This window comes from Meles meles, chromosome 8, assembly GCF_922984935.1.
Source record: "Meles meles chromosome 8, mMelMel3.1 paternal haplotype, whole genome shotgun sequence".
Lineage (NCBI taxonomy): Eukaryota > Metazoa > Chordata > Mammalia > Carnivora > Mustelidae > Meles > Meles meles.
The window spans coordinates 52,029,532-52,046,089 of NC_060073.1; the positions used below are offsets into that span (position 1 = coordinate 52,029,532).

The 16,558-nt window shown below is 40.0% G+C and overlaps 1 protein-coding gene across 3 annotated transcripts in view; it reads right to left on the minus strand.

The window, feature by feature from the left end:
* The window catches only part of SWAP70 (switching B cell complex subunit SWAP70), a 96,440-nt gene that overhangs the window by 43,548 nt on the left and 36,334 nt on the right, over positions 1-16,558 (minus strand). The window contains exon 1 of one of the 3 annotated variants that reach the window (XM_046016884.1): positions 7,145-7,168. The exons of the other annotated variants lie outside the window; for them this stretch is intronic. The gene's annotated coding sequence lies outside the window, so the exon portion shown is untranslated. Of the gene's footprint in view, positions 1-7,144; positions 7,169-16,558 lie in introns of those variants that run through there. 3 annotated transcript variants of the gene reach the window in all.

Consider the following 16,558-nt stretch of genomic DNA (forward strand, 5'->3'; position numbering starts at 1 on the left):
ATAGGTATAAAAGGAAGGCATTTTCCATGGCAATTACCATGATTAACAGATGAGTGTGATGTAAGAGAGTTCAGAAAAGAGAAACAATGTGTGTTAAACTGACTTCACAGAGGAAGTGAAATGTAACCTAGGCCTTAAAATAAGGAGAGCTTTTTGGACAGAAAAGGGCAATTAGCAGGATTGAGAAAAGTAGTTGATTAATGCAAACTCCCAAAGGTACAAAGGTACACTCTCCCAAAAGGAGACACCAATCTCTCCCACACTCCTCTTTCTCTGCCTTCAGGTTTTATAGATCTTCCAACTAAAGTCCTGGCAGGGGCTTTAGGTGCCATATTGTCATCCTCCTCATCTTATAGTTGATAATACTGTCTTAAAGAGATAAAATTTCTCTTGTTTTGTTTTTAACTAAGGTTACTTAGCAGAACAGAGACTGGAATTCAGGTTTTGTAATTCCTGGTCCAACACTCTCTAATAATAAGGGACATCATAGTTTTAGTTCTGTAAAGTCAACAATGCTCTTTGTATGTGCAGGTGCTTAGTTCAATGCAGTGATCCCACCAAAGAAGATTTAGATTTGAACTCTAGACTTCTCTAGAATTTTCTTAACTGCCTTTCTTTATTTAGTTAAACAAACTGAGGATGACAACACTTAATAGTAACAACGACCCTAGAGGAGATCTGAGCGCTAGCCCTGCTCATGCAGTCTGTTCCTGCTCAGTGGTTTGCCACTTACCATTTTATAATGGTTTAATGTTTTGCTACCTATTTGCTCATTCTCAGCATACTCACTGCAGAATAAGGTGTTAAACCTGCTTCTAAAACAATTTTTTTTAAAGACCAATCCTTAACTGTCAACCCAAACTTGTTTTAAGAATTCAGCAAAAGCACTATAAATTGGCTTTTTTCATTGTTAATATGACCTAGAATAGGGAAGTCTTCATCAAACAAAATAACAAACTGAATAATAGATAACTGAAAAGGTTTTGTTACTAAAAGAGAAAAAAAAAGTGTACTATCTTTAAAACTTTTCAAAAAATTTTATCAGCATAAATAAATAAAATCTTTTAAAAAGGTAGGGGGTGGCATGCCTGGGTGGCTCAGTCGGTTAAGCATCTGACTTCAGCTCAGGTTATGATCCCAGGGTCCTGAGGTGGAGCCCCACATTGGGGTCCCTGCTCAGTGAGGAGTCTGCTGCTCCTTCGCCCCCTGTTCTTGTGCTCTTTCTTTCTCAAACAAATAAATAAATGAAATCTTTTTTTTTTTAAATTATCAGCAATTTTTTTAAAACCCTGAACAGTATCTCAAGTTTTTTTAATAAAAAAATGTATAAAGAAAACAAAATCTTAAAGGCCAGAATACAAACTATTAGTAAGAAGTAAACACTCCATAAGCCTGTACAGTACTTTATGCTTTTTAGAGTAGACTGGCGTTGTCCATTGGTGGTTTTAGTCTCACCCCGGGGAAAGGTAAGTAGTATTGCTATTTTACAGATGAAGGGGCTGAGTCAGAGGTTCGGAGATGTCCCCAAATCACAGAATTTTATGTGTAGTGAAACTGGGCCAGAACCCAAACCTCCTGTTCTGATGCTCCTTCCACATTTGCCACTTGCCCTCTGTTTCTGGAAGAACAGAGAGCCCAATACCCTGTGGCCATGTATGCATGTTGCAGATAAGGGGCACTGATGGACTGGTGCTCGCCTAGCCCTACCTAGTCAGTTCTCCAGGACCCAATAAGATATCTGGCACTATTTTGTGGAGCCAAGTTAAATCCAGTGGCGAAGAACTACACATGCCTAGAACTCTGGAACCATTCTCTCTCACAGAGCCCCCATCTCCTAGCACCCACCTTTGGGGGAACCAGTTCCAAGAAGTACTAGCCTCTCCAGACGAGGAAACTGGAAAGTAGATCAGGGCAAAAGCAATCAGGACAAGAGAGGGCTGCAAGTTCCTGATTTGCATGAGGACTGCCCCTGAATCACTCTAATCAGACTGTTTACAAGTTTCTCAAAAAAGATGAATTGATCCCACTTCAAATGCCTTCTCCTTCAAAGGCCATTCTTCTAGCGCCCATATGATTGCTAAGCAACTTTGCTCTCATTCCCTTGATTTGAAGAATAAACTATTGTTACTACAATAAAAGATCCATATCCATGCCAACAACCCATCTCTCCAGTCCTTTCATATCTACTATTGCCTCTGCAGGGCCTTTGCTGACGAGAGATGACTAATTAGCTGCATGAGCCCTGTTCGTTGGTCTGTTCCTGTTCAGTGGTTTGCCATTTACCCTTTTCAAGCACTTTACTCTATCATGAGAACAAAACCAAGGATGATGAAGGACTAAGCAGTGTTTTAACATACATTAGTGCATAATCTTTACCCTCCTCCCTCCCAAAGAGGTAGAGATTATAAAGGTTCTCTGAAATGTGGCCCCCCCCCGCCCCGCACAAGTCACACAGTTTCCCTTTACAGGATGTGCGTAATGGGCAAATTTCAGCACTGAAGCAAAGGGGGGTGGGGATCTCTATTCCAATAAGCTTATCTGAACCAACACAACTACAGAATTATAATTCATAATAAGCAATCTTTAAAAAAAACATGAAAATTCCTGTCTGATTTATAAAATTTCAAGCTAATGGCGAATTACCAGAAAACTCTTCCTAACAATGAAGCAGAATGACCAATTTCCTACCAGTATTATGCCCTGCCTTAAGAGCATTGTCTTAATAGAAGTCCTGCCCCTTACCACATAGAGTCATTTTCCCTTTCCTGACAATATCCTTTCATCCTGCTTATCACTGTTACAATCTCGCTTGCTTTCTCTTAAATTATCTTTATTGTATTCAGCCTCAGAAATCTCCAACTTAATGTTGGTTCAGCCCTAAATGCAATCCTAGACACTTTTACCAAATTAATCATTTTTTTGAAGATTTTATTTATTTATGTGACAGAGAGAGAGCACGCGCTAGAGAGCACAATCGGGGAGCGGCAGAGGGAGAAGCAGACACCCCCCTGAGCAGGGAGCCCAAAACAGGCTCCATCCCAGGATTTTGGGATTATGACCTGAGCCAAAGGCAGATGTTTAAAGGACTGAGCCACCCAGGCGCCCCTTACTAAATTAATCTTTAAGTGCTGCTTATACCACATTATTCCCTCATCTAAAATTCAAAAAAAGCCTACAGAAGTAAAAAACCAAATAAGTATCTCATGTATCTCCGTGTATTTAAGTCCACCAGACAAATCAGGCCCTCTTTAGCTTTCTAGCATTTCTTCCTACCCCTCTGTACCAACCATACAAATCCCACCAAACAAGTTTACTGGCTGAAAACATCTAAACACCTCAAATAGCTAAGAATAGGAAGGTGGTTAAATAAAACATGATGCATCAACACAGTGAAATAGTTTATAGCCATTATTAAGAATGCTGTCTGTATCTATGAGGAGTGATATGCAAAGATAACCCTAACACCTCTTTAAGAAAATAGGTTACAGAGGTGCCTAGGTGGCTCCGTCAGTTAAGCATCTGCCTTCGGCTCAGGTCATGATCCCAGGGTCCTACGATCAAGCCCCACATCAGGCTCCCTACTGGGCAGGAAGCCTGCTTCTCTCTTCCCCCACTCCCCAGGCCTGTGTTCCTGCTCTCGCTGTCTCTCTCTCTCTCTCTGTCAAGTAAACAAAAGAAATCTTAAAAAAAAAAAAAAAAAAAGAATAAAAACAAAATAGGTTACAAAAGTATATGAAATACAGTCCCATTTATATAAAAGGATACGTATGTTTGTGTATATGCAACTGTGTGCATGCATGTGTGTATGCATACAGAGCAAGGAGAGGGAGGAAAAAGGTGTGGAAGAAACAGAAAAGATGTTACAAAGATATTCACTGAAAAGTTAATTGCATCTGCCCTTGGTGGTGGAATTTTGGATACTTTTACCTTTGCCTCTATACTTCAATGCACTGTTTGAATACTCTACATATTATCTTTATAATTAGAAAAAGTGAAGTTCTTATATTTATGGAAAATTTAAAAATAAAGTATGTCTGGAGGTTCCAGCTAGGGAACACCAATAAAATTACAAAATATGAAGAGATTACACTATAGGTATAGAACTGATGAAACTAACTCAGTTCAGTCATCACAAAGAACTAGGCTTTGCCATGCCTCTTGAAGAAGCCACATGATGGGCAACAAAGTCCCAATCTGGGACAACTTCCTTAGATTCCAGTCTCCCTCCTGCTGGATTACAGCATAAACAAATGTTTTAAGATAAATCATGTATAAAAAGATTTAACTCCAATTAAGTGTATCTATTTCTCCCACTACTCTAATTTCCATAAAGGGAAGATCTATATTTTATCCAACTGTACAATACCAAAGCCTAATAAAGTGCCTAATGGTCAACAAATGTGTACTAAATGAGCCCTATTTAAGAATTTTCCTATGTCTCTCTCTCTAATTTAGTTTGCTTCTCCATCGTTTTTATCTAGATCTAAGTCTTTGAATTTACTTCATTGTATTACCACTATATTCTACTGGAGAGCATTTTTGTTTAATTGGAATCTCTAATTCAGATCATTTTTAGAGTAGAAACCAATGCCCCCATTAGTTATTCACGCCACCAGAACTAGCAGGCATAATTCATCTGACCTGCGGTCTAGTAAAGCAATCCAGTTCCTCAAAATTCAAGTTGAGATTTTTGAGGAAGGGACTCAGTAAGAATTAACAAGTGTGAGAGAGAACTCTGTAACAGAAGAAAGAAAAATTAGGTAGTTCAATTTAGTACACTCTACTCCAAAAGAAAATCTGAAAACACAGTATACACCCAAAGTGATGATAAACATCACAAATCTGAGGTTTATCGTTGCTGCCCATATCTGTCTCCTTATGGTCCCCATAATATGGCTCCCATCCTTATCAAACTCATGAAATTGCTTTTTCAAAAGGATTCCGTGGCAGACACAGAGATGTACCACTCAGACCCCTCAAGAAAGGAAATACTGCCCAGCTACAAGGACTACAGGAGCTGGGGGCACCCAGCTATTATACCTTTAGGCTCCTCAGCCAATGACCAAGCAAGATGGTGATATAATTTGCTCCTAGTTTTGTCAGGTCCGTATCACAGTTTGATACCTCCTTTTCCCAATTCTGCTTCCTCTTTCTCTCTTTTTTCCCCCCATAGGTGTTTCTTCTCAGTAGCCCTTTTGCAATCCCAACTCTGTCTCACCATCTGCTTCCTGGAGAACCTATCGTAGGAAAGACACCTTCTGAACAAGTCATTCTCCCAAGCTGCTGGCACTTGACAGTCTGGATCAGCCCCATCCTCTTAGACTTATGTTGGTTCTTCTCCTTAGGAAAATGAGAGGTGAGGGAGGTGATCCCATAAAGGCACCTCTACCAAAGCTCAATTTTCAGCCCTGAGTTCTTCTTTCTCCCTATTCTCTTCTTCAAAGGTGCTTTTATTCTGACAATGTTAAGTTACCTCTATTTTAATAACTCTCCTTCTGGTCTTTCCCTCTGATTTACATCCCTACATCTAGAGATTTCTACACTAAATTTACCTCACATCCAAAAAAACCCAAAGAATTCATCACCTCTTTCCCCAGAACAGGCTTCCCACCCTGATGCTAACTTTGGTACTATCATTCCTTTCACAACAAAATCATGGACTCTCTTCTTCTTGTACCTCTCTAACTTACAGATTGTCCTATTGCTAAATCTAATTCAGCACCGCCCAAGGCCAACTCATCTCTCCACTGAATGAGCTGCTCTATCAACTTATGGCTAACCAGAGAATGTAATGCTGGCAAAACAGGGGCTCCCCGTCCTCAGCAGCAGGTTCCATTCTCCCTTCTGAGACTCCAACAAAGAGCTGCTGCAGAGCAAACACTCAACAGGATATGACTGTGGTAAACACATCAAGCTAACATAGTTAAATTAGAAGGCTAACCCTCAAAGACCTCATCTGGTACTCTACATTTTACAAATGAGGAAGCTGAAGCCCAGCAAGAAGTGACTTCCCATGGCTACACAAGTATCAGAGCAAAGACAGGTCTCCTGACTCCCCAACAAGTGCTCTTTCCTGAGACTTTTTCCTGTTTTTCCAGAGGATTTATTTTCTGTATCTTTCATCATAGATGTTCTTACAGACAAGTCGGATGCATCATCCCTGAGGTCCACGACAAATGCCTCTTCCTCTAGATGTATTCTCTGACCTAACTCCTCCAATCCTCCCCTTAAGTTAAATAAGTTCCCCTCTTCTGTGCACCTAGTACTTTTTTTCTGGTGAAAGTTTAATTTAAAAAGAGTTAGAAAATAAATGCTTGTCTTTAAACAAGAATGACAATTAATAAATGGACAAAAATGATAAAACGAATCTTGAAAAATCACTATATTGGGGCACCTGGGTGGCTCAGTGGGTTAAAACCTCTGCCTTCGGCTCAGGTCATGATCCCAGGGTCCTGGGTTCGAGCCCCGCATCGGGCTTTCTGCTCAGCGGGGAGCCTGCTTCCCCCTGACCCCCTCTGCCTGCCTCTCTGCCTACTTACGATCTCTGTCTGCCAAATAAATAAAATCTTTTTTTAAAAAAAATCACTATATTGTACCCAACAATAAAATTATTCATTACAGGCAAGTATTATGAATAGATTCCACAAGCCTTAGGTGAAATGTGTACCTTATCTCACTATATTTGAATTGACAGTTTGCTGGGTCTCCATCATTCACAGGACTAAAGCTCTACAAGGGCAAGGAACAAACCTGTTTTGATTCCCACTGCCACCATCCCAGTCCAGCACTCATCAACTGACTCATCAACTTTTGCAGATGCTCCCCAATTGGTCTTCCCATCTCCAGCCTCTCACCTCTAATTACCACACCCACATCATCACAATAATCTCAAAACTCTACCTTTGTCATAAATACTAAAAAGTTTTAGTAACTTCCTCTTTATAGGATCGGTTCTGAAGTACTGGCACTAATGTAGTCGGTCAACAAATACATGTTAACCATCTATTCTGTACAGGAACGAAAACATCGAAAATGTAACCCCACATCCATCACCCTATGAGCTGGAAGAACTGATGGGGATGTGCTGCCTGGCAAGGCAACGCTCCATCCTCCCACAGCTACTTACGCAATGAAAATATAATACCTTCCACACTGTTCAGCATGTGTCAGAGTCCGGCTGGTACACCGTGCTCACATACACACCACTCTCCATGCTTGATTACCAAACAAAGGTAATTATTCCTAAGGAAGCAAAAGGTATAGAAAGCAGAGAGGAATCCCAAGATGAAAAAATTAGTTTTTCCAATATTGCAGAAACTTCTCACTAACCACAAGATCTCTTCATTTATAAAATTCAACTACATGCAGATTTACTTCTAAATACCTTTCTACAGTTAATTAGTTGCGGAGAATTGCAGTTTCAAGGAAACACAGATTTTGAATTTTTAAAAAAAGGAATCTTAAGGTACAGTGAAAAGGAAATAAAGCAGAAAGCAGAGCAGAAAAATAGATTCATGAAATGAATCCCTAGGGAAGATAAAGGAAGCAGAGACAAAGGGCTACCTTAGACTTACGTTGTAGAACAGGAACAGGGACACACATAAGAGAAACTGTGGAGGCAAGCTAGAATACCTCGAGTTCCAATGTGCTAATTAGCCACTGAGGGGATTACATAATAAACCTCTTGTCCGGAGGGAATGAGAACATAGCTACTCAGTGATGGCAAATAGAATAAGTGAGAAAAGGTCAGCAAAGCCTCTTCTGTCTCTAGCTTCCAGGTACTATGTACCTCAGGATTATAGTGAGACCCAAAAGGAAGTATGAAATGGAGATCAAGGTTGAGAACTCTGAGTCATAAGATTAGAAATGCGTGCTGGCTCTTAAGATGGAGGTGCGCGTGCGCACACACAGCACCTCACAGTTTGTCTATTACCTTCAATAAAGCAGAAGTTTACATGTTATTTCAAAAAACCCCCAAACTTCCAACTAATCTCATTGAAAAGCTGTTAGCAAATAAGGAATGAAGAAAGGAAATAACCCAGAATCCATTATTACCATTTTAAGATTTTTAAATGTCTCTTACATGTTCTTTATTTGGAGAGCTGTCTTTACTATTTTGTTTTGGTGAAATATAAAAAATATTTACAAAGACTTTTATAGGCTTATTCCAATTCCTGAATCCCATTTTTTAATTAGAGTTTTTAGTTCTTCAGCAGAAAGAACTTTTACCACAGACATTAACAGAAACGTAATACTAAAGATTAGGGAAAAGGGGGCACCTGGGTTGATCAGGTAGTTAAGTGTCTGCCATCAGCTAAGATCATGATCCCAGAGTCCTGGGATCAAGCCCCACACAGGGCTCCCTGCTCAGCACAGAGCTTGCTTCTCCCTCTCCCTCTGCTGTTCCCTCTGCTGCTTCCCCTGCTTGTGCTCTCTGTCAAATAAATAAATAAAATATTAAAAAAATAAAGTTTAACACCTTAAAATAATTAGGGGAAAATATTATACATGTCAAGTTCACAAAAATTAGACATATTTTTACATCGTGTTTCACACGATAAAAGCCCTTTACAACTTGCTTCCTGTATACAGTTGTCCTGCTTATGCAGTGGACATATTCCAAGTGGAATCCTGAAACCCTATCGGATAGTACTGAACCCTAGAGATATGTTTTTTTAGATACATATATATCTATGATCAAGTTTAATTTATAAATTAGGCACAGTAAAAAGAGTAACAACAATAACTAATAATAAAATAGAATAATTATAGGACGCCTGGGTGGTTCAGTGGGTTAAGCCTCTGTCTTCGGCTCAGGTCATGATCTCAGGGTCCTGGGATCCAGCCCCACACCAGGCTCTCTGCTCAGTGGGGAGCCTGCTTCCCCCTCTCTGCCTGCCTCTCTGCTTACTTGTAATCTCTCTCTCTGTTAAATAAGTAAATAAAATCCTTTTAAAAAATAGAATAATTATAACAACATACTGTAACAAAAGTTATGTGAATGTCATATCTCTCTCAAAATATTGTCCTATAACTCACCCTTCCTGTAATTCTAAGAGATGATAAAAGGCCTATGTGATGAGATAAGTGAAGTGAATGATGGAGGCACTGTGACATACTGTTATGCTATTAGAGAACTTCTGAAAAATGTCAGAATAGGGATCATCTGCTTCCAGACCACAGATGACTGCAGGTAAATAAAACTGTGAAATTCGGAAACACAGATAAGTAGGGACTACTGTATTTTCAACTGACATACTGCCCAGGCTCAATTACTTTTGTAACTAATAAGATTCAAAAATTTTAAGGCTAAATGCCTACATGGGAATAGAACATATAATGTTCTATTCATAAGATACAAAAACAGCGGGCGCCTGGGTGGCTCAGTGGGTTAAAGCCTCTGCTTTCAGCTCAGGTCATGATCCCAGGGTCCTGGGATCGAGTCCCACATCAGGCTCTCTGCTCCACAGGGAGCCTGCTTCCTCCTCTCTCTCTGCCTGCCTCTCTGCCTAGTTGTGATTTCTCTCTGTCAAATAAATAAAATATTTTTTTAAAAAAAGATACAAAAACAGCAAAGCAAAGAATAAAAAATATTTCGCTAAAAATGATCATTGAGAAATGAATAAAGATTCAAACTATCCATATTCCCAAAAACTTTTTTCCACTCAGATTCTGTTTTACTTCAAAAGGGCACAATTTGAAACAAAACAAAACCCTGTGTTTCTAAAAACAACAGGATAAAAGTGCACAACCAAAAAGCTTATTTCAAGACATTTCCAGGACTGACATGTAATTCGCACTGCAACCATAATTGCAAAGTAAAGTTATAATAAAGGTTGCAAAAAATATCACTAGACCTTGCTATATTTAAAAGGACAACACTTGGGGCGCCTGGGTGGCTCAGTCAATAGGCATCTGCCTTCAGCTCAGGTCATGATCCCAAGGTCCTGGGACGGAGCCCCCCATTGGGCTCCCTGCTCGGTGGGAAGCCTGCTTCTCCTACTCCCACTCCCCCTGCTTGTGTTCCCTCTCTCACTGTCTCTGTCTCTGTCAGATAAATAAATAAAATCTTTAAAAAATAATAACGATAAATAAATAAAAGGACAACACTTACTAAAACAATAAGAGTATTAATCTTAAGGTATATTTTGATCTCTGGAAGGAACATAATAAACTAGTAATAATGGTTACCTCCAGAGCACAAAAATAGTGTAGGACAAGGATTGAAGAAAACTTACTTTTCACTTCTGTAAATGCCCTTTTGGAGTTTATGAATTCTTTTTTTTTAGTTTATTTGAGCAAGAGAGAGAGCAAGAGAACACAAGTGGGGGTGAGGAGCAGAGGGAGATGTCTCCCCACAGAGCAGGGAGCCCGACACAGGGCTTGAGCCCAGGACCCTGGGATTATGGACCTGAGCCAAAGGCAGACGCCCAACTGACTGAGCCATCCAGGCACACCGAACTTTATGAATCCTATACCATGTGTTTATATGAATTATTCCAAAGTTTCTCTTTGATGTACAAGTGTTTACATAATAGCCTTCATTATCTTATCTTCTTGAATTACATGCATTTTTTTCTTTTTTAAATTTTTATGTTATTTTAAGCCAGTATAATTAATACACAGTGTTATATTAGTTTCAGGTGTACAATATAGTGATTCAAGAATACATTACCCTGGGCCACCTGGGTGGCTCAGTCAGTTAGGCATCTGCCTTTGGGACAGGTCATGATTCCAGAGTCCTGAGACTGAGCTCTCAGTCTTGACTTGGGGAAGTCTGCCTCTCTGTCTCCCTCTGTCCCTCCTGCCCCCTCCCATTCATTTTCTCTCTCTCAAATAAATTCTTAAAAAAAAAAAATACTCAGTGCCCATCACAATACATGTACTCCTAATCCGCCTTAACTATTTCACCCTTCCCGCACCTACCGCCCTCCCCTTGAGTAACCACCAATTTGTTCTCTATATTTAAGTCTTTTTTCTTCTCTTTTTTAATCTGTTTGTTTTGTTTCTTAAATCTACATGTGTGAAATCATATGGTATTTGTCCTTCTCTGCCCAACTTATTTCACTTAGCATCATGCCCTTTAGATCCATCCATGCTGTTGCAAATGATAAGATTTTGCTCTTTTTCATGGCTGAGTAATATTCCATTGTATGCATACACCACATCTTCTTTATCCATTCATCTATCCATGGACACTTGGGTTGCTTCCATATCTTTTATAAATAATGCTTCAATAAACAGAGGGGTGAATATATCTTTCGAATTAATGTTTTCATATTTCATAAATACCCAGTCATGGAGTTACTAGATCACATGGTAATTCTGTATTTTTTAAGAAACCTGCATACCATCTTCCAGAGTGGCTGCACTAGTTTGCATTTCCACCAACAGTGAAGGAGGATTCCTTTTTTTCCACATCTTCACCAACACTTGCTGTTTCTGGCGTTTTTAATTTTAGTCATTCTAACAGCTGTGAGGTGTTATCTCATTGTGGTTTTGATTTGCATTTCCCTAATGATAAGTGATGCTGAGCATCTTTTCATGTGTCTGTTGGCTATCTGGATGTCCTCTTTGCAAAAATGTCTGTTCATGGATGCCTAGGTGGCTCAGTAGGTTAAGCATGTGCCTTCGTCTCTGGTCATGATCCCAGAGTCCTGGGACCAAGCCCACTTTGGGCTCTCTGCTCAGTGGGGAGTCTGCTTCTCCCTATACCCCTCTCTCCTGCTCATGATCTCTCTCTCTAATAAATAAATAAAGTCCTTACTTTTAACTAATTTTTTAAAAGATTTTATTTTATTTTTCAGAGAGAGAGAGAGAGTGAGCATGCACAAAAGCGGGGAAACACCAGTCAGAGCAAGAAGCAGACTCTCCATTGAGCAAAAAGCCCCATGTAGGACTCCATCCCAGGACACTGGGATCATGACCTGAGCCAAAGGCAGATGCTTAATAACCCAGCTGAGCCACTTAACCCAACTGAGCCACCCAGGCATCTCAGTAAAGAAAATCTTTAAAAAAAAAAAAAAAAAAAGTCTGGGGTGCCTGGGTGGCTCAGTTGGTAAAGTGACTGCCTTTGGCTCAGGTCATGATTCTGGGTTCGTGGGATCCAGTCCCACATCGGGCTCCTTACTCAGCAGGAAGCCTGCTTCTCCCTCTGCCTGCTGCTCCCTCTGCTTGTGTGCACTCTCTCTCTTCTCTTGCTCTTGCTCTCTCTCTCTCTGACAAATAAATAAAATCTTTAAAAAAAACCTTTAAAAAATTGCATTCAAAACAAATAATAGTTTGGTAGATTGTTCTAAGGAAAGACTATAAACACAAGTTTAAAAGCAAGTAGAGAATGTGTTTCTGAAGATTTCCTTCCCCACTATATCTACTTCAGCCATCAACAACTAAATCACTACACAATTAGGAAAAGCTTAATTTAAAATAATAATTCAGGGGCGCCTGGGTGGCTCAGTGGGTTAAAGCCTCTGCCTTCGGCTCAGGTCATGATCTCGGGGTCCTGGGATAGAGCCCCGCATCGGGCTCTCTGCTCAGCGGGGAGCCTGCTTCCTTCTCTCTCTCTGCCTGCCTCTCCGCCTACTTAGATCTCTGTCTGTCAAATAAATAAATAAAATCTTTAAAAAAATAAAAATTAAAATTAAAAATATATATATATAATAAAATAATAATTCAGGGGCACCTGGCTGGCTCAGTCATTTAAGTGTCTCCCTTCAGCTCAGATCCTGATCACAGAGTCCTGGAATGGAGAGCCCTGCATCTGGCCCCCTGCTCAGCAGGGAGCCTGATTCTCCCCCTCACCCTGCCCCTACCCCATAACTAGTGCTCTCTCTGGCTTGCTCTGTGTTTTCTCTCTCTCAAATAAAAATCTTAAAAATAATAAATAAAATAATAATTCAGTTTAATGTCGCTCTGTATCCAGTCTGAAAAACAGAATAATATCAAATCAATGTGACAATTCTAAAAAACGAGCTGCCTTCTAACAATCCCACTAAAAATTACACTAATACAGCTGATGACTTCTATGGGAGTACACAGTCTGAGTGTGGTGGAGAATGAAGACTTGTACATCTGCAGCTCAGGTGGGGAGCCAGAAACACAACTGGAGCCAAAGAGAAGGTTCCTGCAGAGGATGCACGGATTCCAAGAAGCCTGAGAGATCACAGGGAATGCGGAAGAAAGAGGAGAAAAAATGAAGGGTAAGAAAAGTGAGGCAGGGGGCGCCTGGGTGGCTCAGTGGGTTAAAGACTCTGCCCTCGGCTCGGGTCATGCTCCCAGTGTCCTGGGATAGAGCCCCGAATCGGGCTCACCGCTCGGCGGGGAGCCTGCTTCCCCCTCTCTCTCTGCCTGCCTCTCTGCCTACTTGTGATCTCTGTCTGTCAAATAAATAAAATCTTAAAAAAAAAAAAAAAAGAAAGAAAAGTGAGGCAGAAGTGGTTCCCCCTTTTTTGGAGGGTACAGGGAACAGGGGCTCAGGGAGAGGAGAAGGATGCATTAATGAAGATCAGGAAGATATTGACCTACATTGACCTCATGCCCAATTGTCTTAACAAGGAAGCATCACTGTGACTAAACAACCTCAACATCTTGCCTCTATAGTAGCTTATGCAAGTCCCAAGTGGTTTTCCAATTTTGTGTTCCATATTTTTATCTTATTGATAAATTTAATGAAAATCTATGGCTGCAAAACAAAATAATATGTTGTTTATTCTTTGGATTTCAAGTTTCAAATTTACTGAGGTAGTAATTTTTGTTTTCTCAAAAAGAGACCATTAATTAATAAAAATAATGTATAAAACAAGTTTTTGTACTAAACCGGAGACCCTGAAGGAAAATATTTACAAATTTTTTAAAAAGATTTTATTTCTTTGAGAGAGAGAGTGTTCCTGCATGCACTGGGGCGGGGGGCGGAGCACAGAGGAAGAGGGAGAAGTAGACTCTCCACTGAGCAGAGAATCCAATGCAGGGCTGGATCCCAGGACCCTGAGATGATGACTTGAACTGAAGGCAGTCACTTAACCAACTAAGCCAGCTGGGTGCCCCAATATTTACTGATTATGGCAATGACTCAAACACATCTGCCTAAATGAGTACTATACTACAAAGTAATCTCCTAAAAGTAAAAAAATGCATTTATTCCCAAAACGATGCCAATACTCAAACTTTTCACAACTTCACTTTAGAGATGAAATATGTAGTTTATAAGCTATATCAGGGAAGAGACACTTTCATCACTTTACAATCTCCAAAATATATGTGTAGAACAATAATAATAATAACTCAACTCTCAAAGATAAGAGACCATGTCTTCCTTGAAATCTCTTCTCCCTCAATTCTAGTGTTGCTCCAAAGTGGTTCTTACTCTCCTTTCCGGACACTTCGCTTCTATTCTTCCTCTCACCACATACTCTAGCCATTCCCCAAGGCCATTAATTAATCTCGCCTCTCTTTTTTCCAAGTTTCAACTAATCAGATCCTGTACTGACAGCCCCACCCTTGCCAAGGACACCATCTCTAACAAGGACTTCAAAAACAAAACAAAGTAAACAAAACCCTGTACATGTTCAAAGCTAACTTTCCTTTCTAAACAGTTGCTTTTCATAGCTTTCCTCTTTCTGTTAAAAACCACTACTATCCATTGGCCATCCACAGTTGAAATTTGAAACTTTTCTGACTGTCCTTTTCATTTCTCATACCCAATCATGAGCCGGCTACAAGAGAGCAAAATTCCTTCACCCACCATCCCCCACTTGTCCATCCTCACCACCTCAGGCCCTATAACCTCTCATTAGGGCTACTACAATAGTTTCTTAATTCCAATATGCCCAATCCACTTTAACCCAGGTCACATGGTACAGTCCAAGTGACTTCCTAAAGTGCATTTCTTATCATCCCCTCTCAGAAAAATTGGAGGCTCTATGGCACCCACCCCACTAACCCAGTACTCAGTCTTCCAAGCATTAACCACAATCTCTTTCTATTGCTTTATCACCAGCAATAACTCTCTCTTAAATATACATTCACACACACTCATATTCTATACTGCAGTCAAAATATATTAAAAGCAAGTCCCCATAAATGACTGATTAACTCCTGTCTGCTGCAATAATTCACAGGGATGCCTTGGAGCTAACAGCAGTCAACAAATATCCAATGAATAGCCAATGAATGAATGAATGAATGAACAGAATGGGTTTACCCCTCCTCCTGCGTTTGTTTCTATATAATCACATCCTGTCTTCGGAGTTTATTTCAAAGAAGCTTTTTTCATGAAATAATCTCACCAGTAAAAAGTAATCACCTCTTCCTTTAAAGTCTAATGGCACCTTCTAATCCACTCAACATCCTCTATCCAATAATACTTCTTATCTCAACCACCAGACTTAACATTTCTTTTTTTTAAAGATTTTAATTACTGGGGTGCCACGATGGCTCAGTGGGTTAAGCCTCTGCCTTTGGCCAAGGTCATGATCTCAGGGTCCTGGGATCCCGCCCCACATCGCACTCTCTGCTCAGCAGGGAGCCTGCTTCCGCCTCTCTCTCTGCCTGCCTCTCTGCCTACTTATGATCTCTCTCTGTGTGTCAAATAAATAAATAAATAAAACTTTTTAAAAAGATTTTATTTATTTGAGATAGAGAGGTGAGAGAGAGGGAGGGAGAGAGAGAGAGAGCACACAAGTGGTGGGGGAGGGCAGAGGAAGAGGGAGAAGTAGACTTTACATTTCTTAAGGATAAGGTAACTGAGTAATGTAATTGAGAGGGAGAACCAATCATCTCTAATGGTTGATTAATTTCTTTTTTTTTTTTTTAAGATTTTTTATTTATTTATTTTACAGAGAGAGAGATCACAAGTAGGCAGAGAGGCAGGCAGAGAGAGAGGAGGAAGCAGGCTCCCTGCGGAGCAGAGAGCCCGACGCCGGGCTCGATCCCAGGACCCTGAGATCATGACCTGAGCCGAAGGCAGCGGCCTACTCCACTGAGCCACCCAGGCGCCCCTGGCTGATTAATTTTTTAATTTGCCTACCAAAATTTAAACTCTTTGAAGGCAAAAATTTGTATTTGTTTCTCCCCTCTCCCCAAACTTTACTACCATCCCTAGCATTGGGCACAGTATCTAACACATGAAGTGTCTATTAAATAGTCAGTGAATATCCATCTCAAAAATATTTTAGAATGCCCAAACAATTTTACAAAGTGATAAATTATAACACTTGTTTTGGATATTTAGTCTGGTATTTAATAAAGCAATTATGATATTAACTCTTAAGAACCTAAAAATAGCAAAAATGAGCTACTGGGACTTCGTCAAGATAAAAAGCTTTTGCACAGCAAAAAAAAAAAAAAAAAAACCGTCAACAAAACCAAAGACAACCAGCAGAATGGGAGAAGATATTTACAAAAGACATATCAGATAAAGGGCTAGTATCCAAAATGTATAAAGAGCTTATCAAACTCAACACCCAAGAAACAAATACTCCAATCAAGAAATGGGTGGAAGACATCCAAATGGCCAACAGACACATGAAAGTGAAGAAAAAGTGTTCACCATCACTCAGCA